Source organism: Myotis nattereri, assembly GCF_964212035.1.
Source record: "Myotis nattereri genome assembly, chromosome: 3".
NCBI lineage: Eukaryota > Metazoa > Chordata > Mammalia > Chiroptera > Vespertilionidae > Myotis > Myotis nattereri.
In genome coordinates, this window is record NC_138077.1 from 65,377,959 (window position 1) to 65,401,348 (window position 23,390).

The 23,390-nt window shown below is 40.2% G+C and overlaps 1 protein-coding gene across 15 annotated transcripts in view; it reads left to right on the forward strand.

The window, feature by feature from the left end:
• ZBTB20 (zinc finger and BTB domain containing 20) overlaps positions 1-23,390 on the forward strand; it is an 874,980-nt gene that overhangs the window by 754,076 nt on the left and 97,514 nt on the right. The gene's annotated exons all lie outside the window — the stretch shown is intronic.

Below are 23,390 nucleotides of genomic sequence, written 5' to 3' on the forward strand. Positions count from 1 at the left end.
AGAGGAGGAGGAAAGAAAAGCTCTTTGAGCTGGAATACACTGGCCCTTTCTTCCTGTAGGCAATCCGCTCCAGTTCTTGGCGACGTGTCCTGCACTATCAGATATCATATGACTTTTTATTTAGATTCCTTTTCGGAGAATGGCCTGTTTGGACTCTGTTTGTTTTCTTTTATTTAATTTCCTTCTCCCCCTCACCCGCTAGTTTTGTGTATCTGTGTGTGAAAGAGTGTGTGTACGCGTATGCATATGGGTGTGCAATTTTTATCTTTGTTTTTGTTCTGTTGATCTGATGCTTTATTTGAGGACAAAGCTTTAATTATTTCAGTATACTGGCTTCATCATTTGCCAAAAGAAACCTCATTCTAGGCTTTTTGGGGGGTCGATTTTTAAACACATCCATTAACACATGAGGCTGGAAATCCTAAATCCTTGCTGGTCTGGCCCCTGGCCCACTCCCTCACCTGGATAGAACCCTCCCCCTCGTCAGCATGCACAGTGCTATAAGTTAGGAAACACCTGTGCTGAGTTGCAAGGGAAATAAAAGTAGAAGCAACTTCTTCAAATCAGCACTCCCAGTTTCACTTTAATAAACTTTTTTTTAATCGTTGATTTTTTTTTTTTGTTACACCCTCTGCTGAGCTTGAAAGCATCAGAGATACTGAGAGATGTGTCTGGGGAGCTTTGGTGAGGCTGGCTGAGCACCCCTGGAAAGTAGAGAAGGGGCTGAAAGTCATTCAGAGACTTAAGAATTAAGTGAGAGATTTAAATAAAATCTGTGAGATTTGTGAGGTGTGCAGGGTTTGGTGTGGTGATAGATGGTAAAATGGAATACTTAGGGGAACTCAAGGAGGAAAAAGAAATCCCAGCCAGGGGTACCAGGCATTCCTGCTGCAATTAACACTTTAAAAACCATATTTAATCACTTTTAAATTTTATATAACATGAGGTTTAACCAGTTGGTATGCCTTCCTCTTCATGATTGCTATGTAAAGCAGAAGAATTCTACTGACATTATTATGGGGTTTCTCCTAGATTTTTGATGTATTTCTTTTTCAGTTTTGAAGAGTTCAGATTTTAATTAGCAAAAGAAAAACGTAACTTCCCTAGGTATGCAAATATTTGTCTATACATTATTCTTATTACTACATAAGAATATGTACATAATATATTCTGTTTGTATCAGGATTTTTTTTTTTTTTTGTATAGTAAAAAGCAAGTCTGCCTTGAAGATTCAGATGACCATTGCATTCTTTAAAACCCATAGTTTTTAGTTCCTTGTTACTTTCTCTAAATTTATTTCTTTCAGACCTTAAGTTTCTAATGCCTTGTCTTAACTGGGGGTGAATTTGGTTGAATACTTGGAGGAAAATCTATTCCACCCCTTTAAGAGTACCCAAAAGGGAAGGGAGAACTATTTTTTATTCAACAAAAAATTTTAGAAGCCTTTTTTCCCCAGCGGAAAACTCTAAAACAGCTTTGTCTCAGAATGTTAAACTTGGCATGGATCAGAAATGTGAGTTTTGCTTTGTTTGAGGAAATTTGTTTTTGAAACAACAATGTTATAAATATTTTTAAATTGCCTGCTGAGCATGCGCTGTCTCTGACTTTATTCATAGTTTTAAACACACACCAAAGTGCAGTCTTCTGAATGGCCACAGGTAAGGCTGTTGATTTGTATGATCTTGCTCAGAGCCACCTTCAGTGAGTCTTCTCAGTTTTCCAGAAGGGAAAAGGGCGAAAGCTGAGTATAGACCTGGACTCCCTCCTAAAAATCATAGAGCAAGAGTAGATTCCCTCATTAAGGCTTGCACTTTATTCTTAGGGTAAGTACTAATCAACTTTCCTTCCTTATAGGAGTCGCCTGCCTTAACTTTTCGGCTTAATACTAACAGAGTACGCTTTTTTAAAAAAAAATTAATTCAAGGAGGTATTTGAGTGAAGTAGAAAATTTGCAGATTTTTAAGGGCATAAATTTGGGGATACGAGAATTTGCCAGTGAAATGATAGCAGCTCTATGCTTACAGAGCAAAGATGTGCTAGTCTGAACATGCCTGATCTCATCTAGAATCGAAAGCTAAATCTAGGTGGGCCCGTAATAATACCAGAAAAGAAACACATGTATCTTTTGTGCAACTTTTTTTTTTCTTTTATAAGCCAAGCTTCCAAAGGGAATGACAAAGAAGTAGGTTCTCTCTTGCTTAACAAGTAGTCAGACTTTGCTTCTGAAGCTAGATATTTCTAGTTGTTTTGTTTTGTTGTTGTCATCTCTGTTGAAGTATATTTTTTCTTGTCAGTGATTGTTAACACTTTCCATTTTTCAGAATGCTTTATCTCCATTAACTCCATTTGATGTTTCCTCACTTGGTTACCTTTCTCATGTCTACGATGACCCTCCCAGGCTTTGCAATTCTTATTGCTTCTTGCCAGAATATATTTGTTCACTAGCTGTATATTATAGTTATGGTGGAGGTATCGTTTTTCAGGCCTTTAAAAATGTCCAAGAATATTTTCATTTTGAGGTGAAATTTCTCATAGTTATTTTTGATTCAGAACTGAACTTGTCTTGCAAAAACTTGAAGAAAATCCAATTAGCCATTTTTCAAGAACTAAATATTCTAATAATGCAAATGATTTTTTTACAAAGTACATATTGATATGCAATGCTTTTCTAATTTGTTTTTCTCATGCTTTAAAACAGAACCTGAAAATTAAATGTATTTTTTTATAAAAGGAAAGAAATCTGCCAAATTAATGCTGATATTTTAAATGCCCAGTTTAAAAGAGTTCAGTTTTTATTTCTATGCAACATACCATCTTTCGGAGTAATTCATTAATACTTGGTACAGATATACATACATACGCACAGAGAAACGAATCCACTTTTCATTTATATTAATTCTATTTTTGCATAAAAGAGGATTGATTAGCATTAATGCAAATTTTTATTAATTTACTATATTATTATTTTTCTGTAATTTAAAAATCCAGCTGTCGCTTCCATCTGATTATTTAATATATGCATATATTTATTAATAGCTATTTATATTCTAATAATTTAGCTTAACTTATAAAATATTTGTATAAGTTTATACACTCCTGAATATTATGCAGCTATATTAACATCCAAGTTCAGTACAATTTGCTTTGTTCCATATCTGTTACTGTGTTAAAAAATCTTTTACTTTTCCAATCTAGAACGACTATGACCATTTTTTCTTGTATGTGATCTCTATATGTCTTCAGTATCCTGAAGAAAAGCTTTCTAACCTCGTAATCTGGAAAGCTTTCAAACAAGTGGGAGAAGTAATTTTTACCTTGCTACTCTCTGGTCTGTCTGTTTGCCCTTACTCACTGTACCACCCTCACCACCAGCAATCCTAAAAATACAACAATAATAAACATGATATGGTCATTTTTCTGATCACAGAATTAGGAAATACCAAAGAAAACTGTGGCATATGAAGGAAAATGCCAAGAGCTTCTCCAATAAGATCAGCTGTTTTCCTACTTTTTTTTTTCTTTTTCTGAATTTTGTTTGTGACTTTTTTGGCTTGCTGAAGCATATACCCATAATCTTACGAAGCCACAGCAAATTCCCAATGCCACAACTACACTGTGCAGCGCGGGAGAGCCCAGGAGCGCTGGTCCTGGGTGGCTGCAGACATCCCCAGCAATGATGCAAGGCAGGCGGAGTAAGTTGGCTGGCTACTGTTTGCTTCTTACCTGGGCTGCTCAACTGGCCAGGTGGAGTGATTTTCTTTCTGTCACTTTTCCCTTCAGTAACCAGTGGCTTTTTACCTCTTTCCATGGATGGTTTACATAGCAATGCATCCAATTATTCTTTTACATTGAGACATGGAAAACTTTGGAAACTGGGAAGGGCAAAGGAAAGGGGCTCAGGCTATCTGGGAAATATTCAGTGGTATCAGATTCAAAGCCCAGTGGTTTTGGTCTCTAACTTTTCTGTTCTCTCCAAAGCCTCTGAGAGGTGAAAGTAGTGAATGGGATAACTATAGGGTGCAAACAATGATCTAACTGATTCAGTAGATGGAGCTCTTACCCCTAAGTCTGTATTTAAATTATCGTCCCACTCTGGTTTATGGGGCTCTCTGCTTTAAGATGTGTTCAACTACACATGTAAAATCAAGGCAGCTGAAGAAGAGATTTCCTGGCATTTTTCAAAAGAAGTGAAGCATTTGTTCTAAGACACAAAGAAGGGCAGCGGAGAAGTAAAGACGGTGGAAAATGAAGTTTACAAACCTAAATTTCTCCCTGTCTGTTGATATTCTTAAGTATGAAGTTAAATCCTTGCATGTATTATACAAGTGATTATTACTGGGAATGTAAGAAATTTACGGAACATATAATAGTTTGGTTGTGTTCATTGCAAATCTTTCAGGCTCTCTGAACTGTGCAGATCTCCTCTCATTTGATCCTGCAGTGGAATCTTAATACTGCAATACAGTTGTTTCATCCAATTAGTCTGCAGACCTGGCTGAAATGTTACGGGTTCTGAATTGTGACAGTGCAGAGGAGGGCAAAGCAGCTGTGTTAGTAAGGTGCTTTAGGAAGCCAAAATATTTTCAGCAATAAGTGAAAATAGATCTGCAGTGTCTGGTTTAATATGGAAAGAAGTGCTTGTTTATTTTTTAATTAATTGGAAGGAATAACTGCCATGAAATTTGTGTCAGTATTATATTATTCTCAGTACCAAGAGAATATGTTTGATTAGGTCTCTCCTTGGTTTCAGAAGGGAAAAGATATGCATACTGTATGTAATAAATTATCATCCTTAGTTCTGTGTCTTCTCACAGATTGGAGATATTACTGACTATCTCTTGTTAAATCTTGATAAGATCATTTGGCCAAAGTAGAACTGGCTTGGCTTTAGTACGAAAAGAAATAGCATTTTTAAAGGACTTGGATTTCCTTTGCATACCACGTGTCAGAGTCTGATATGGTCCAGGAAAATAGAGAGGATGAGACAAAATTATTCCTAAGCAGCCGCCGTAGGCCAAACACTGAAACAGTGCCAACCTGGACCAATCAGGCCGGCTTCTCAGAAGATACATGCCTTTGTCAAACACTTACATGAAGAAAAAGAGGGAGGAAGCCCTTGACATTGCATTCGTATGGATGACTCTTCACTAATTTCAATAAAGTCCATGGTAATAAATTCAGTGATTTTTTAAAAAAAAATTTTAAAGCAGAAAATGTGAATTTTCTTGTCCAGCTAAGGATCTCCAAATGTTGCATTCTGACATATTTTAAACAAAACTATCCTTTTGAATTTAACCGAGTGAAAAACTTCTCACAGAGAGCATAGAGTAAAATTGATGGAAACTCAAAATCAATTCCAAACCCATTTCTGGCATGATGAGAATAACATTTGTGCTGTGTTTAAAGCAGTTTAAAACAAGAAAATGATAAAATGATCAATATCCTTGCAGCCAAAAATAACCAGGAGAGAATGATCTGCAATCCATTCCCAGACCTGAGATCCTACACTTCTGACTGAACATGAAAATAAACGAATATATATTTTATAAGGTGACATAATAAGCCTTATAATATAAAGCACTGCTGAGATGCCAAGCTTTCAACTCTATTTAAGCTATGTCTTCAGAGTTTAGCCAAATAAAAATTCCTAGACTTAAACTATTGTGGGTTTATTTGTTAATACATAACCTGACCATACAGATAGCAAAAGCTAGGGAATATAGAGACTGTCATAGTGAACTACATTGCCATTCACAGTCTATGTACTCTATATACTCTATTTTCTTTTTTTTAAAAAAGTTTAAGCTACAAGCAAAGAGAATATTTTAAGCTAGAGCTGAAAGAGAATTAGTCAATGTAGAACAGCCTGAACATTTCTTTAAAAATACCTTGACTTTTGACTAATTTATTAAGTTCAATACACACATAAATATAAATCGTGCATATTTTATGTTTATTGCTGCAATAGATTGAAAGACTGAGGTGACACTAATAAATTTTGAAACTGTGGATTCAAGGTCAGTGAAATGCCGCTGTCCAGGCTTATCTAAAACCTCTCTAAACTTAAGATTTTGCCCCAGTGAACTATGTTCTACCAATTTTTTCAGAGTATGTAATGGGCTATCTATTGATTAGATAAAATAAAATTATCCTCTGGATGAAGAAATCCTATCCGAAAAATTAAAATGACAACAAATTGCATAAACACATTTAATTTGGTTGGCCGAAGGTACAGTAGGAATGATGATAATTCTAATAAGCACTGTAACGAATGTAACCACAAAAAGCATGTATGATTGCATCAGTAAGAGTAAACTCAGTGGGCAAGGTCAGAAGGGTGAGACACAGGAGCCATGTCAGAGTGGAGGCTAATGATAAAAGTTACTGGAGATGTTAAAGTTTATGGCTGGCTGCAAAATTCACAGATACCCAAAAGAAGAGCCAACCAATTTTAAAAGTAGATAGATAGCACAATATTTGTCCCTATAGGATGTAATCAGCTATAGAATTCAGTTTTGCAGAGATCATTGGGCCAACTCACAAGTTTTGACTGTCCAGTGTGAAAATAATTGTAAAGGGCTGTTATGCCCATCACTTAAAGATTCATATAAGAGTAATTGTTCTAGGAACCTGTTACATTATTGTTTGAAGTTGAAAAGCTCTGCTTTAAGTGTCAACAAGGCAAATGTCAGCATCCTAAAATCATAATCATTGCATCTTAAAGCTTGAAGGAGCCTTAGATATCTCAATATGTGTGTGGAGGTGAACAAACCTGCCAGAAAGAAATATTAGGATATCTGATGTAGGACTATGTAGAATTGCATACTTTACAATGATTTGTATTTGGAAACACAATCTAAAGAAAAGCTTAAAAAATAGAGAGAGGAAAGCTCTACAAATTCATTCTGACTGGTGGTGCTATACGTTGGTTTCTATGAACCAGGGTTTCTACACAGGAAGAGTGGTAGAATTTATAGAAAAGCACAAGGTTTTATTTTCATCAAAAGGAGCAGGGAGTTTAACAGGTTAAGAAATGCTATTAGGGCTTAAACCATTCACTTTGCCATAAGAAAACTTAAACTGAAGTGGCAAAACTTTCTCAAGACATGAAAAACAAATTGTACTTCAGTTTACGTTTTCTAGCTATTATATCACAAGCCTGACCCCTAAAACAGATTTTTAAAAATAAAAAGTAAATGATATTTCAGAAGTAATTGAAGAACAGAGCAAAGGAACCAAGCCCTTGGGGTTTCTATTTCTGTACCAATGAGCCCACATTAGATAGGGCAGGAGCAAATATGTGTGGTAAGGATGGGCATTCTGAGATATAAAAGGAAGTGTACCCAGATCACGTACTCCCTGGACACCCTCTGCTGCTAGCAGAGCTCCCCAACCCGCATACTCCCTCCAAGGTAACCTTGCATCTCATTCCTATTCTTTCCTTTACCCCACCCCCCAAAACAAAGAAAAGAAATAAAAAATTAAAGAAAATAAAAATATTTTTGAGAAATGGTAGTGAGACGATCTTTTAGAAAGAACTTTTTCTTAGAAATCATCCTATACAGATCAGTGTACCGTTTTATCTTTTTAAGGTATGAGTTCTAATCAGACAGTGCTGATTCAACAAGTTCAAACACATTATCAACTGGGCTACTCCTCATTTCCTAAACACACACCATGTACATTAGCACGTCCCATTCCTTTTCCCCTAGTGTTTCCAAATAGGTGCAAATTCTGCCTCCCATATTTCTGTAATACTCTATCTTTTAATGGCTGTTATCATATTCTTAGAGATTAGCCATTTGTGTGTTTATTTGTAATGTGAGGAACTTGTCTATGTAATTCTGGGCAATGACTTGAATTTCACCGGGCCTCACTTTCCTCATCTGTAAATAGGAAAACTTTAACTACCTTGCTAGGATACTGTAAGGATTCCATAAAAAAGGAGTATATAAAGTGCTTTGTACAATGACCAGCACATGGTCATCACTCAGTATCATTGTTGGTATTGCTACATATTAATGTTATTAATATTCCCTCGCCCCTAGTTCTTTCCCAACAATATTCTTCTTGAGGTCATAGATTTATCTTATTGAGGTCAGTTTCTCCTCAAACAACAAACACAATGACTTTCACAAACTAGGCACTGAATGAAAATGTATTCAGTCATTTTATGCAAGTCTATTACTTCCTACAAAAATCCTAAAATCTTCTCCTGGAAGTTTAGAACAATGGATAGCTGTGGCCAGTGCCAACCTATGTACACCATGACAGATAGCAGTATTGCTCACTGTCAACTGTCAGTACCACCCTCTCCTCTCTCACAGGTTCCCCAAAGACCCTCCAACCACTTAGGATCATTCTTTGCAGCATCTCCAGAAGTGTCAGCTTATAGTTCTGGCTCATGTGATTAATGAGCTTGTTATATCTCTGTCTGTAGCCTGAACTAGAAACTTTCACTTTGGAGAGCATGTCAAGATATTGAATTTAATTTTAGTTGCATCTGTTATAAGCCAATTGTGTATTCATTACATTTATAGATTCCCTCTCCAGCCATATATTTTCATGGCTGTTGAGAGCACCTGAATCTGTGTTGAATGTCCTTAGATTTTACTTTGGGGACCTGAAAATGAGGCAACGAGACATTTTTGATAGCTAGCTGTCATCTTTGGCATTTCTTCCCTTTAGCGTCTAATCTGGTCTGTTTGAAAAAGGGGGCAAGTATATAATTTTTATCTGCCTTGAGTATGCATGGTAATTCTGTATTAATGAGGTCTATAGTCGAAGCAGTCCATCTACACCTTTCTGTTTTTCCTGTCATGCAACCACATTCAGTGGAAATAGGAAACTTCTGAAAAGTGAAAATGATAACTTGAGGCATGTCAGGGTAGAGATGTAGCGTTAAATGCACAGGTTTAGATGTAGGAAAGAAGGACTACAAAATAGACTTGGTGTGTATGTGGACCTTGCCGGTCTTTCGAGGTTACAGTGAATAGTGAGAAAATTAAAAAGGGGGGCAGATCACATGGCCATGGCCAAGGAGACGCTGACAGCAGAGTGTGCTCAAGTCGGAAGAATGTTGCATCTTAATCAGCCAGAAGTTCCATTTATTTGCGAGTGAGCTGGTATTTGTGAGGGGAACAAGGTCACATTTAATAAAACTGGTAATTCAATAAAGGGTTCTGACTTCGCCAGAGTAATGGTGTTGGCATCAAGAGCAGAAAGTTTTGCAGATTTCTGTGTGTGCACTTGCTGTTACTGGTGTTCCTGGTGGGTGGCTGAATCATCCTGATGGCATTCAACGGGAACCAGCTGCTGAGAATATTAAAATGCAAGCATTTATTCCTCTAGAGAGACAGTAGCATCTGCAAAGTTTTCCTATCTCGATAGTGCAGATAATCCCACGGAGCATTCTCTAGGAGTTTTAACTCTCTATTCATTTATAATTTTTTTTCTTAATCATTATCGACAGTATCTCAGGTTCTAACTGGAGAGAAGAGTGCCTGAGCTGCACCAGGTTGTAGATACAGATAGTGAGCACTTGGCCAAGGACAGGCATTACCTCTTGGGATTTACCTGGAATTTATGATTCTCTAGAGAAGTTGGCATCCCCTCCCTTGACCGGTCCTCATGGCAAAGAGCTGCCCGTATCCCAGTCCTCAGTGAGCTCCACCAGTGGCCTGGAAGGGCCTTGGGTTTCCCCCACTCAATACAGGCTTCTTCTGAGCTCTCCTTTTTACATGTAAAACTTGTGAATTTGTTGCTTTCTTAGTGTGATTTGTCGTTGTTTTCGGTTTTGTTTTTTTGAGCTGGTATCAACAGTTGGGGGAAAGGGAGGAGCAGAAAGGAGGTTTGAATTCAGTAATCTACTGTCTTTTCCATCTCAACTATTTATGAATAATGTATTGAACTGATGGAAAAAATGTTGAATATGTTCATTATGAATTATAGTCACCGGTGTGTTGCCTAGAATATTAAAGAGCAAAGCAGTTGCAGCATAACTAGTTTCTTACAATAAATGTGCTGGTAGGACAGAGCTCTGTACCCTTTCCTATTCCACTGTGTGTTGTCCCCAAACACACGCTACATGTCTGAGTGGCTACTGCAGACTGGGTACCTGATGGCATGAACTGGGACATTTATTGTGGAGTCTGGATCCTAAACAGAAGCAGCTTCCTTCCTTCCCTCCCTCCCTCCCTCCCTCCCTTCCTCCCTCCCTCCCTTCCTTCCTTCCTTCCTTCCTTCCTTCCTTCCTCTCTCCTTCCCATCCTTCCTTTCTTTCTTCCTTTCTTTCTTTTTAATCCTCACCCGAGGATATGCTTTTATTGATTTGAGAGAGAGAGGAAGGTGAAGAGAGAGAGAGAGAGAAACATGAATGTGAGAAACATCTATCAGTTACCTTCCCGAACTGCCCCCAAATGTTCCGAATCCGGGTGGAGCCCACAACCTGGGTTTGTGCCCTGACTAGAAATCGAACTTCCAACCTTTTGGTGTACCAGAGGACACTCCAACCAACTGAGCCACCTGGCCAGAGCCTGAAGCAGCTTTCTTCAATGTGTTGATAGTGCAGTCTCCTTCATGAGAAATCCCTGAAGCCAGTATCACCCAGCAGACAGTACACAGGCTGTTATTTTGCAGGGTTACAGTTCTTATCGTCAGAAAAGAAACTTTTAATTCTGTCCCTTCATTTTAAAAAATTAAGTATGGATAATTAACTTGTTGGCAATGTTACATAAATGAGTAAGAATGGCAGATATTTCAGAATAAAGTAACTTACATTTAACTTGAAAATTCATTATACATTTCTCTTTATTTTCTCACAATTACACTTTGTTCAGGATTTATTAAAATAAAACTGTGTTTCCTAAGCATTTACCAGATAACATTTGGAAACATGAACCAGAAGCATGAAAAGAGACAAGGAATCTGGGATTTTTTTTTTTTAATTCACACAAATAAACAACAAAATAAATAAGACAGATAAAAAAAGATAGTCTTTCCCTGACCAAATAACAGTTGGGCCCATTTTTTAAAAATTAGATACAGCACTGTAAGTGACATGCAAAGAGGTACCAAAATAGAAAAAGACTATCTGAGGTCAAGAACGTGGAGGACGCAGCCTTGGCCCAGGAGGGAACAGTTCAAGCTGAAGCCGTTCACAGAAGGAGCAGCAGAAAGCCCTGCCCTCTCTGTGGCCCCTGGAGGGCAGCAGGACCTGGATGAGTGAGTTCTGCTTCCCAGAAGCCTTTGCTGCATCTTTATCACTTCAGAGCCGATGGACTAGTTCTTCCGAAAGAGGAGTCCCAGATGTCACACGTACCAATGCCATTTCTCATTGTGACATTAGGTCAGACTCACTGTCCCAGCATCATTTGCACTCCAGAGGTGATTTTTTTCCCCCCTTATGCTCTCTTAAGAGCTGAAACCCATCAGAGCACATGAGGAGCAAGTATAAACTTAGAGCAGCCACATTTAGCAATAGTTTATCATCTTAGAGGAGAGGAAGAAAGAGTGAAAGAGAATGTATGAGGGAGAGAGAGAGAAGAAGGGAGGGAGGGAGGGAGAGAGAGAGAAAGAAAAAGAAAGAAAGAGAGAGAGAGAGAAAGAGAGAGAGAGAGAGAAAGAGAGAGAGAGAAAGAAAGAAAGAAAGAGAGAGAGAGAAAGAAGTATTTTCTCAGGATATTGCCTGGCCCAACATTTAGACCAGGTCACTCAGAAACAAGAATGGCTCCCCAGTTCCAGAGATAGAACAGGAGAGCGGATGTGGCAGGATTTCCCCACAGAGCACATCACTTAACCTGTCTGTGTAATAGTGTGTTTGTCGAATAAATAGAAAGCCATCTATCCTCATCTCCTTCACAGCAGTATTGCCAAGGCTGATTGTGCACATATATATAAATGGTATATATTAGAGTTGTCTGTTTACAGCAGGGGAGAATGATTTAAAAATAAATGAATCCGGATTTTACACATGCATCTGTTGTGAAGGTCGGCCATTTCCTTTTTTAATGTTAAAACCTCCTCTGCTAATTACTAATTGTTAAAACACGTGTAAATAATGACTGAGGCTATATCACCTCTTTGATATGAAAGAATATTTTTTAGAAATCTAGGCATGATTATAGAGATCCAAACACATTTCCATCTACTTATGGACCCTAGTGTCTTACTCAAGGGAGTACGGACTTATTAAGCAAAATAAAAGGTTAGTTTTGCCAATCGATATCTAAAAAAATCCTAAATCAAGGTCTAGTATCAACATATAATTCTGGCTGTAGGAGTGAACTGGTTTTTCATATTAGACACTTGTATTTTAGGAAATGGGACAAAGATCCATGGCAAGGAGAGACAAAGCCTCAGCCTAACCAAACATCCTCGATAGCTGCCAGGCTCTGGTCTGTCCGACGTGAGTCGGGCTCAGTATATATAAAGGCCCGAAGATCAGTGGAAAAGAAGTCAGCTTTATCTATTTTGTGCTGCTGTTATTCTCTTGATGTTGCTCTTGGCTACTTGATCTCTGCTTTCTATATACAGACCTCAGCGGAATGATAATGACATGAGGAGGACATAAGTGTGATTTTTTTAGACATGGCCGTTACCCTCTAATAGCTTCTCTTTGCTCCATTCCAAGCACCCATGAGAGAGAAACTGAGCTTCCATGGAGGGTGAAGTCAGGCTCCCACGTAGAATGATAAGGAAAGGGAGCAAGTGTTCTGTAGTGAAACGAGTGAGTTTCTGCTGGGCGAGGACCAGCTTCTCCTGTTTCCTCTGTTTTCTACCAACATGAAAAGAGTTATTGTGGTAATTCACCTGTGCTCCGAGCCTGTGCGCACATGCCCAGGACCTGCTCAAGGTAAGGCCAGGCAGAAAGCAGGGACAGGACTGCCATCCAGGGACCTGAGCTGCTTTTCAGTGGCGTCTGCTTGCTTTGTTTTCCAGGGAAATTTGTGTTTTGAGAAATGATGTTTCAATTCCCGGACATCGATATCCTGGGCATCTTTTGGTTGTGACACAAGCGGGAATTGGTGGCTGTGGCAAATGTAGCAGAAGTTGGTGCAATTGCAGTCTGTCAGTTCTGGTGGCGGAATCCTGCTGCGGCATCCCGGGGCACCCGGCCCTAGGAGACAGTGAAGTGGGAGTGTTGAGAATGGAGGTGCATCTTGCTTCATTTTGGTCTTGGTAACTGTGGGACTGGACTGCCTTGGTGAAAACAAGAACTAGAATGAGGGCCGCCTTCCTGGAGGTATGACCTGTGCAGTTAGTTACGCAGGACCCCACACTGAGAAGGGGCCTCTGCTTGATTTAATGTTCTGCTATTGCTGTCTTGAAATTCCTAATGTGTTTGTTTGTTTTTTTCATAAGGGGCTCCACAGTTTCATTTTGCCCTGAACCCCAAAAATTATGCAGCTGGTCCTGCCCGCAATGTGTCTTTCCCTGGCATGGCCACTGAAGGTATCATCCACATGTGTTTTCCTACCGAAAATGGTTCCCTTTTTTGATTCCTTGGGAGCTAATTCCTGTGTTAAATTCTGAAGATTTCTGTCCATTCAGTGTGGTTAAGAAGAACACATCTCTCCTTCCTCCAGACACCTTGAGATGATTATAATCAAGATGGTCTTGATTTGTAATTAGAAACTCTATAGTTGTCTCAGCCAAGTATTTCTTGCTAGAGGTTAAAACTTGGGAGAAATAGCGTGGTGGTGAAGTCTTTGCCCTTTATTGGATAGTTAAAATAGGTTCAACCATTAAATTGAGATTTTAGCAAAGAACATCTAACATTCAGGCTATTTCAGAGCAGTACTTCCAAACCATTACCATACACAGTGTATTCTAATACTAAGCTGATCTCCTCAAGCTGGGCCTGGGCTTCTGTCCCTCTCAGACACCACCCCCCTTGCTGCTGCTGGCTGTTCTATGTCCTCTTTGTTTTCCCTTCTGCCATCAGCTCATATCAATCCTTTCATCCTTCTTACTCAGAATGTGCACTAATGGGAGGGAGCTGCTCTCTTTAGTCTATATGTGACATCTAATGAGAATAGTTCTTGCTATGTTCTGTACTGTACAAACACACTAGCCCACCACCACTTTGGTGAATGTGATGACAGACTGTAAGGTCTAGCTTAGATCCCACAGAGGTTCATGGGCCTGTCACAGTGACAGTTTGTTAGGACCCAGTCTTAACCAGGAAAATCCAGGCCTCCTGACTCCCAGTCAGACGGGCTTCCGATGACTCTGGACATCCTCAGCATTTCTAAGAGAACATTCTGCAGTTGTTAATCACCTGTAACCAGGAGGAAGAGGAAATACGCTGCAGGAACCAGGAACTGGGAGAGTCATATGAGAGAAAGAACCTGACTGGCCACCCTAAGCCAGTTAGGTGGACCTACACAATGCTTCCTACCGCTAATGATGTCTCCAGGATTGTTGGGAGGACTTGGAGAGTTGAACTCAGGAAGGGTTAGCTTCTTCCACCTCCTTCTCCTACTCCTCCTCTTCCACACATCTGACCCTCCTCCACTATGAAAGGAAGGAGTCTGATGGAGAGGTGCCACACTGGGTAGACTTCCTGAGTTTAGATTGTAGATCAGAATAACCTGTCCTTGCCTAAACCAGGTGGGCTGAACTTTGCAGGTTTTTAAGTCAGTGCAGGCCTCCTGTCTGGTGACAACACAGCCATGACTCAGCACAAGGGTCAAATCATTACGCATCTCCCCAGGAATGCACAGTGGGTCACCAGCCCCAAACAAGGCCTAGGGCAAAAACTGCAAGGGAGAGTGAGTCCTTTTCAGTCCTGGCCGCTCCCTTCCTCCTCTACTCTGCCTCCAGAGCCCAGGGTCCTCCTGTTAATCCGATTCCCTCCCAACCACCCCTGTTCCAAAATTATCCCTATCCCTTCCCCCTGCTCCAATTTAAAACTTTACACTGAGGTACAGGCTTAGGGTTGAAGTGATTGGAGCACCGAGGCACAAATGGCTTAGCCCCCCTACGGGATGTTTGCATCTCAGAAGTGTTGGGAATTGAAATGTTCCTCATTAGTGAGGGGGCTTCTTATGCTCCTTTCTTACTGTAAGTGCCTGCCCCTTCTGAGCCAAACATGTCTGCATAGAGTCAGTCCTGTCCTGATGCAGCTGTTTCCACCCACCCCCTTCGGTTTGGTCACATATGTAATATGAACTCAGAAAAGCAAACTTTCTTCCTCAGAGTGGGGAGGGGTGGGGGGAATGTAGGTTCACACAGTGAATAATCTAACCCTGGATGATTGCAGAGAGTCATTGTCACAAAAATATGCCACCGTATCATTTTTTAAAATACAAAAATAAGTTTCTAGTATGGACGAAAAAGGGGCCACATACTAAACCTGACAAGCTCAGGGAAGGCTTGCATGGTGGCCTTAAACTCAGACCTAAAGTAACCACATAGGATGGTCTGAACATAAAAATTTCTAACTGAAAGCAGGTCATGACAGGTAGTCACATCCTAGGCCTGCATCTCCCGTGACAAAGGTTACTCTTTAAGTGAGCCTGTCTATTGTCTTTTTGCATCTACAGTAACACACCTTTTTCCAGATGTCTCAGGGCACAATCCCCAACCAGAGCAGGAGACCACAGTACCCGTCATTGTTATCTTGTTCCCCAAACTCCATCTCTATGTGCTGTAAATGTTCAGTGTTAACTGTCCTGCACCCACCAATGTAAAAGAAGTATGTCTCTTCATTTCACTTTTTTTCTAATCTCAGAGATTTCCCCACTTTGCTTTCTTGCACCTTCTTAGTCTACTACCAATGAATTTCATGTAACCCCCCTAATGTCTTCTCTGATTCTAATGTATAAAAAGCTGTAGAACTGCCATTCTCCAGAGCATTTTCTCAATTTGTTGAGATTTTGCTTCCTGCAATTGTCAGTTTGGCTCAAATAAACTCTGACCAGACTTTCTCTTAGGCTGAGCATTCTTTCGTGGACGCTGTCTTGGATAGCCAAGGCCCTAATGGGTATCATTGTGAAAGTCGTGTATATAAGTTTAAAAGCTGGCAACTTTGCAGTAAATCAAGGCTCCTACCTCCTGTGAACTCTGAGCATTTTGAAAATTTGAATAATCAGTCATTTTGAGTTTCCTCTTTTTGTAGAGGAAACTCAAATGGGACAGGGCTTTTTTCCTGGTCACCCACCTCACCTGCAGAGCTGGGTGTGGGGCCCCTAGGGACGTGTAACGTTTATATTTGCTAGTTAGGGGAACTCCTGAGAGCACCTTCGGCCACTGCGGCCAGCTTTTCCATTTTTCAGTCATTTCTCTTTACTAGTTGTTGCTCCTGCAATGTGAGAGAAAATGTTAGCAGGAGAATCAAAGGGAGGCGAAGGAGCATTAAGGGAGCATCAGCAACTATTGAAAAGACATTTTGACCTATTTCTGAGTTATCAATTTAATAGTATTTGTTGCCAGGAAATGCACCGGTGGCGGGTGGGAGGCTGGCTTGCACCAGCAGCCTGCTCTCAGGGGCCCTCCCGTTACAGGAGGTGGTAATTCCAGTTAATAAAAGGGTGAACTTCAAACACATTTTAACCAAATCAAATTGTAGTGGGAAATATCATATTACTCATGTTCAAACCGACTCACAGCTGGGAACATTCGTCAGTATAGAGGCCCCAAATTCTGATTTTTCAGCATTTTCAGAGGAGTTTCTGGCAGTGAGAGAGTTCCCCAGACACATTGTTATGTAGGAATAGGAGATTTTTAACTAACGTAGGAGCTAGCCTAAGTGAAAATTGTTTTATTCTTGTTAGACTTTTTATACTATTGTCAGATATTTAAATAATATGTAATCCAGACAAACTTCAGGTGGTTGATAGGAAATCTGCTAGAGCCAGGAGTTTTAATTTTTTGGTTGTTTTGGTTTTTTTCTATGACATGTTGGCAAATGATAAAAGCAATTCACTCTGCTCACCAGAGCTGCTGGGCAGAGTTCCCCCAACACTGGCTTCATGCCATGAAAAGCACAAGGCGTGGCGAAGAGCACGGGCTTTGTGTCCTGCTGCTCGAATCTGAATCCCGGTTTAGCCCCACATAGAAAATGGGTAAAGCTGTGTGACCCAAGGACATTCACCTACCCTCTCTGAGCCTTAGGGGCCCCACATAGAAAATGGGTAAATTATCAGTCTTTTATATTGGTATGAGGACCAAATGAGACAATGTGTAAAGAAATCCATGTATAAAGGGGAACTGCTGGTCATGCAACACGCTTTCAAAGGTGATCATTATTATCTTCTACCCTTTTTGTCTATGGTTTGCAAGGCTCTTCTTTTCTAAGAGTCAATTTTTTGCAATAAAATGCATAGCTTTTAATATAAGAAAAGGAAACACTGCTATGAACCCTGAAAACTGATCTGAACAATCCTCTTTGTGAGAATATATGTTGGCCACTTCACCTTAGCACCCTTTCTGAGCCTCCTCGGTGTTCATGCCGTCAAATCATAGGACACATTAACCAAATCAACAGGACCTCCTGGTAACACAGACACATGTTACATGGGCACAGGTGAGACAGTGGAGCATATGGGGGCTGGAACTCTGTGCCCCTTCCTCACCTGTCCTACCCCAGCTAACCTTGAATTAGGAGAGATGTCAGACATCTTTCTGTGGGGTTGCCTCCTGCTCAGATTTTTTTTCTAAACTTTTTCCATGTGTCTGAGTCTCCGTTTTCACAGAGATTAGTTCTGATTTGGTTCGCCTACACTTTTGAAGCTCTAAAAGCTTTCCATTGTGGGCAGATTGTCTCGGATACTGTATTTGAGGATGGAAAAAGAAAACTCGGCCCAAATGTAAGCACCATTGAATCAAAGAAACAGTATTTTTTTAAAATTGCATTCTTTGAGGATCCAGACAACCTTGAATCCTTTACAAAAGCATATCAGTAATGCCATCCTCCCCCTTAAAAAGGCACACATGCACACACATACATACATACCCACATACACACACACACACACACACACACACTATGGAAGCCCACTATTCATGATGTAAAGGGCTAGAGTGTCCAAGAGAAGTAAACATTGAAAAAGAAAGTGAGTCTATAGATAAGACTCAGAACTAGACGTCAGGACGTCCATATTCTGCTTCCTACAGCATGGAAACCTGCCTTCTCAGATAAATTCCAGCATACTGGCTGCACCCCAAGCCCATTGTCATTATTTCTAGGGAGCATGGATTCTGACTCATCCTCCTTAAGGACTATCAGGGAATTCATTTCTTCCTGTTGAAAGATATGTAATACCTGTGCCAGGGGCACTTTACATGGGTAAAGTGTTTCCCTCACTTGTAAGGATGAAGCCCTGAATCGTGCCTCCCATCACTCTGGAATGGATAAAAGAACTTTCCACACAGTGTGGGAAGAAAATGGTGTCATCATAAGGCCAACTTCTTAGGAGATACTAGTAATCATCTTACTACTACCTAAAGCTGATGCAAACCCACTGAGCTGGCCCATATCCATATAAACTCCTCCTTCCCCCATGCATGTGTTTGGTAAACATGAATAACAGGACCACTCAGTGTGATAAGTGTTGTGTGTGCAGAGTATATATCCCTCCTCTCACAGCCTAGCTAAACCCTGTGCTCATTGATGGCTAGTGGACTTAGAGCTTGGTCCAGATCTCTTCCCTTTTGTGCACTGAGCCATGTTAGTAAGTCTACAGAAGGTTGTTCCACAGCAGGAGGTCTGGCTTCTTCTGAGGTGTTAAAGCACATACTTATGTGTCTCATGTGGCACTGATTATTCTTCCATCCTCTACTACAGTGGTTCTCAACCTTGGTTGCACATTAGAATCACCTGGGAATCTTTTTAAAATCCTGGTCAAACCCTGCAGCACAGGTATCCTGGGATTTCTCTCCAAGTGGCACTTGGTTTAGACTTAAACGTGATCATGAGCTTTATTTTGGCCTCTTTATCAGTCCTCTTATGGGGCAGAAGGAAATTTATTTTTCTGTCTCCTCTTTTTCATAGGATTGTTATATAGTTGAATGAGACTTATCTATAATAATAAAAGTGTAATATGATAATTAGGTCAGATATCCTTCTGGATGACCTTCCGTAGAAGCCAGGGCTGCAAGGGAAGCCTGGGTCCCAGGTGCCTGCTCCTGGCCAGAGGGAAGCCCGGGTCCCAGGTGCCAGAGCGAGCCGGTGCCGGCAGCCAGGGAAAGGAAGGCCTAGTCTTGCGCAAATTTTGTGCATCGGGCCTCTAGTGTCTATATAAAAATCATTTAATTCCTGCAATAAAATAATATCAGATGAATAACGCCAGGTTGAGGGAACTTTGGCATCCCAGCACACCAGATCATTTTGTACGTCCTGTTTTTTGTGCTTATCCGTGGACCTGAGGGCCGAGCTTTTAGGTTGGGTTCACATGATCGGTAGCAGCTGCAATAAATGGTGTGCTCAGCCCAGAGACAGCTGATTCAATAGGTCCTCTCCAGCCACACAAAAGCTTCACCATGACTCTCCAACCTGATTAGAGTCTAAATTTCATTCACACAAAATGATCTGAAGCCAGTCACTCTCATGCTAGGTCACAGGACGTGAATTAGCAAAGAAGTACAAAATAGATACATTATTCCAGTTTTTCTTCGTTTCTTCCTCAGAGAGATTGTCTCCCAGAAAGCGGGGTGTGCGGGGGAGCCAGTCCCTCCTCGGCTAGACATTCTGTTGAGTCATGTTTACTGTCCCCCGCAGAAAGGTTCCAAAAGCAAATGCAAGAGGTTGCCGAATGCAGGGACATGTGGCGTGCACGCTACTGAAGTGAGAGGCATAGCACACACCTGCTTCCTGGCTGTGGCAGGCCATCTTGACTGTGCCATGCCACAAGTTAGCATTTTGGATGAGCAATTGCCATTCTGTTGTTTTCTTCTCAACACATGGTGTTCAAAAACAGTTAAAAGAAAACTGTACCCATTTGCTCATCCCAGAAATCTGAAATTTCACAGAAGCATGCCAAATTAATTTTCACATAATATTTTCCAAGCTTTTTTCTTGCACTGAGAAATGATATTTCACTTTTGAACTCTTGGTGTCCCGGCCTGAGGTAAATGGGTGCAGTTTCTCTTTAAATGGCATTAAACATATCAAGGCAGGATTATATCTGTCACCGTCTTTATTTTTTTTTTTTTCTAATGGAATCAAAATCCTTCAGGGAGTGTCCCAAATCCGCATTAATGTCTTTGAGTGCTAATGTTTCCACTGGGACTTTTACATTAGCAAAATACAAGAGTGTGGTTTCCGCCCCCTCTGCTGTCTGTGTAAGAAAGAGATGATTGCGCATCCGTTATTCTCCACGGCCTTCAGCTCACCCGTGTCAAGGTGGTAGAGGATGACTGGAGATTTTTGGTGCTAATGTTTCCTTTTTCACTCCCATGTGTGACTCGCCCACAAAGCTAATGTGAATGCTGTTTTCAGCATGGGTGAATCTTTGGAATCCCAGCAGTAAATTTTATTCAGAAATGACTCAACTGAAGTAACCATCAATACTGTCTATTGAGGACCTGTGGAGCCTGCATTTCACCTTTGGTTCTGATTGTGAAAGAATTAGACAAACACCCATAATTTCAGAGCCACGCTATTGACATTTTTGTTGTTGCTTTAGGGATGATGGTCATGTGCTCTTATTCTTGCAATACAATTTCTATCTACCTCAGTCACCCTTTTTTCTTCCTTTAACAAAGCAATTAAAGTGACGTGTTGTCAGGTCTTGATTATCAAGTGGCAATGAAACATTGCAGTGTCAGAGGAAGATAACAATTATAAATAAATAATTGTAGCATAATAAAAATAATAAATAATTCTCACATCACTATTCACCTTAAAGTGCACCTTTTTCTTGCATTTGAATATATTCCACGAAGTTACCCTATTTCTAGGATAGTAGTTTTATGTGAGGCATAGAAGGGGCTGGAAAGCTCTTGGGTGGCCCCCTCTGACCCCTGTGCAGCGTCTTCCTTCTCTCATCAGCACCCTCCTTGCCACAGAGGGCTTTCTGGAGCTGGGAGAGAGCCAGCCCGGGAGCCAAACTCGCTCTGCATACTTTCACTTTCCAGAGGATTCTGGAGAAGGACACCACTTCCTGAGACACTCTTCCTATCCCTTCCTCTTTCCACCTCTTCTGTTTCCCACTTTTCATGTCTTCCCTTTCTTTTTCTACCCAGCATGGAACTAGGTGGGGACACTTGACCGGGGCTGCGTGTCTGTGTGGATGGTGGAGCACAGAGAGAAGGGCGATCTCCCAATGCCCAAGCCTACCACTAGGAAAGAAACACACTGTTTTTATTTAAACAACCTATCCCACAGCTAAGCCTGCATATGTGGAAGACAAGCTCAGACCTTTTCCTTTCCCACACTGTAAGGAAGTCAAGGTAAGCAGAGGTAGTGATAATGTCAACCCTGGGTTGAGAATGAAGCCTTTATGCAGTCTGTATGCTCACCTTAAATATGTTTTAGGGTAAATCCTTATCTATTGGCAATTAATAGAGAAGTGACTTTGCTATATCTTTGTGGGGATGATGCATGATTCTTTTAGTAATGGAAGAGCTTTGGGGTTCTTTATGTTTTTTAAAAGCATTAGTTATACAAAAGCTTTGTAATGTCCCAAAGACTGTCCTATGTAATAAAAGCCCAGCAACCAAATGGCGGAATGACCAGAACGACCAGTCTAGCAGTCGCTATAGTGCGCACTGACCACCAAGGGGCAGATGTTCAGCCGACCTGGATGAGCGGCACTCCCACAGCGGCCAATCCCCGCAGGCCACGCCCCCCACCAGTGCATGAATCCTGTGCATCAGGTCTCTAGTATTCTATAACTGGGAAAAGATACCCTTTGCACATGAATCATTGGAATTTACTACATTAATATTCTTTGTGCTGGGCCCAGTATCCATTTTTTTGTGTGAGCATATTTAAATACCAAGGTGGCAGAGAATGTGTATTTGTATAAACTTCTGCACACAATATAGCACCACATAGAAGATGCTCACTAAAAATATTGCCAACAATATTCACAGTTGTTTCATCTTTGGAAATTGGACAGTGATCTCTGCTCTGGAAGGTTTTTATAAGGATTAAATGAAATGATAGTTGTAAATCCCTTAGCATAGTACCTGAAGCATGGTAGGCACTCAAATATTATTTCTCTCGTCCATTCCTTTTAAGGGAAACATCTAGGTGACATGATGAGTCTCTGGTCTTAAGCTTAATATTAGCAATTTTTTTCTCCATAGCATATTAATCAGCTTTTAGCCACTCAATTTGTATTCATTTCAAAAGAAATCACTATGCCTTGCCATATACTAAAATATAATTCTAAGTGAAATGACTCAGAGATTAGGGTGTGTTGGTGATAGATGTGGCTCAGCCAGGTTCTTTGCTTAACCCCCACCTGCACGCTCATCCTTCTGCTAAATACCCTCTCAGAGACCATGCAGACGCCCAACAGCAGGAGCCCTCTTTCTGAGCTACGTAGGGAGTGAATCTGGGGTACATACTGAATGGGAAAATGTGTCCAAATGCATAGAACAGTGGCAATCAGTGGCTCAACCTTTAGACTTTGGGTACCAGGAACATTCCAAATAAACCCAGTCATCTCTGACTAAAATGTGATGTAGGATTTATGCCTTCTCTCCTGATTCAAAAGTTAACAATTATGTTTTCTGTTCATCCAAGGAGAATGAGTTTGGCCACTCAATTATTTTAGGTGGTATGTGTTGCAGCAGTAAAACACCTATATTATAAACTCTTTAAAACAATACCAGCTATGTGTAATCATACATTTTTTACTTTCATAATACTTGCACATAGTTGGAACTAAATAAATCTTTGTCAAATGAATCTAATCCAGTGGTTTCGTGACTGTGACAGTGACAATGCTACAGCACAGAGTCCTATTTCTACAGGCCAGCAATACATTTTATATAAACACTGGTGGCCTGGTACATGGATTCGTGCACATTGAAAGGGAATTAATTAGAAGAAATATTTTAATATCGCTATTTGCCCTTTCTCTATAATAGAAGTGTCAGAGATGAAAGAAAATTAGTAAAATGTATAGGAAAATAATATATAAATTGATTAATAAATAAACAATAACAACATGATATAACAATAACAAAAACATGATATAAAAACAACAAAAACATGATATAAAACAACAAAAACATGATATAAAAACATTGATAAAAACAATGACTGATAAATTTATTCTAATATTTCCCTGTATACCACATTAAGAGTAAAAACACTTTCAGAATGCTTGACTAATTTCCCTTGTGATGAAGTATTTACAACTTTAACGTCACACACTCTTCCAACTTGAGAGAGAGCAACATGTAACTGACCATATCCAAAAACGGGTTCA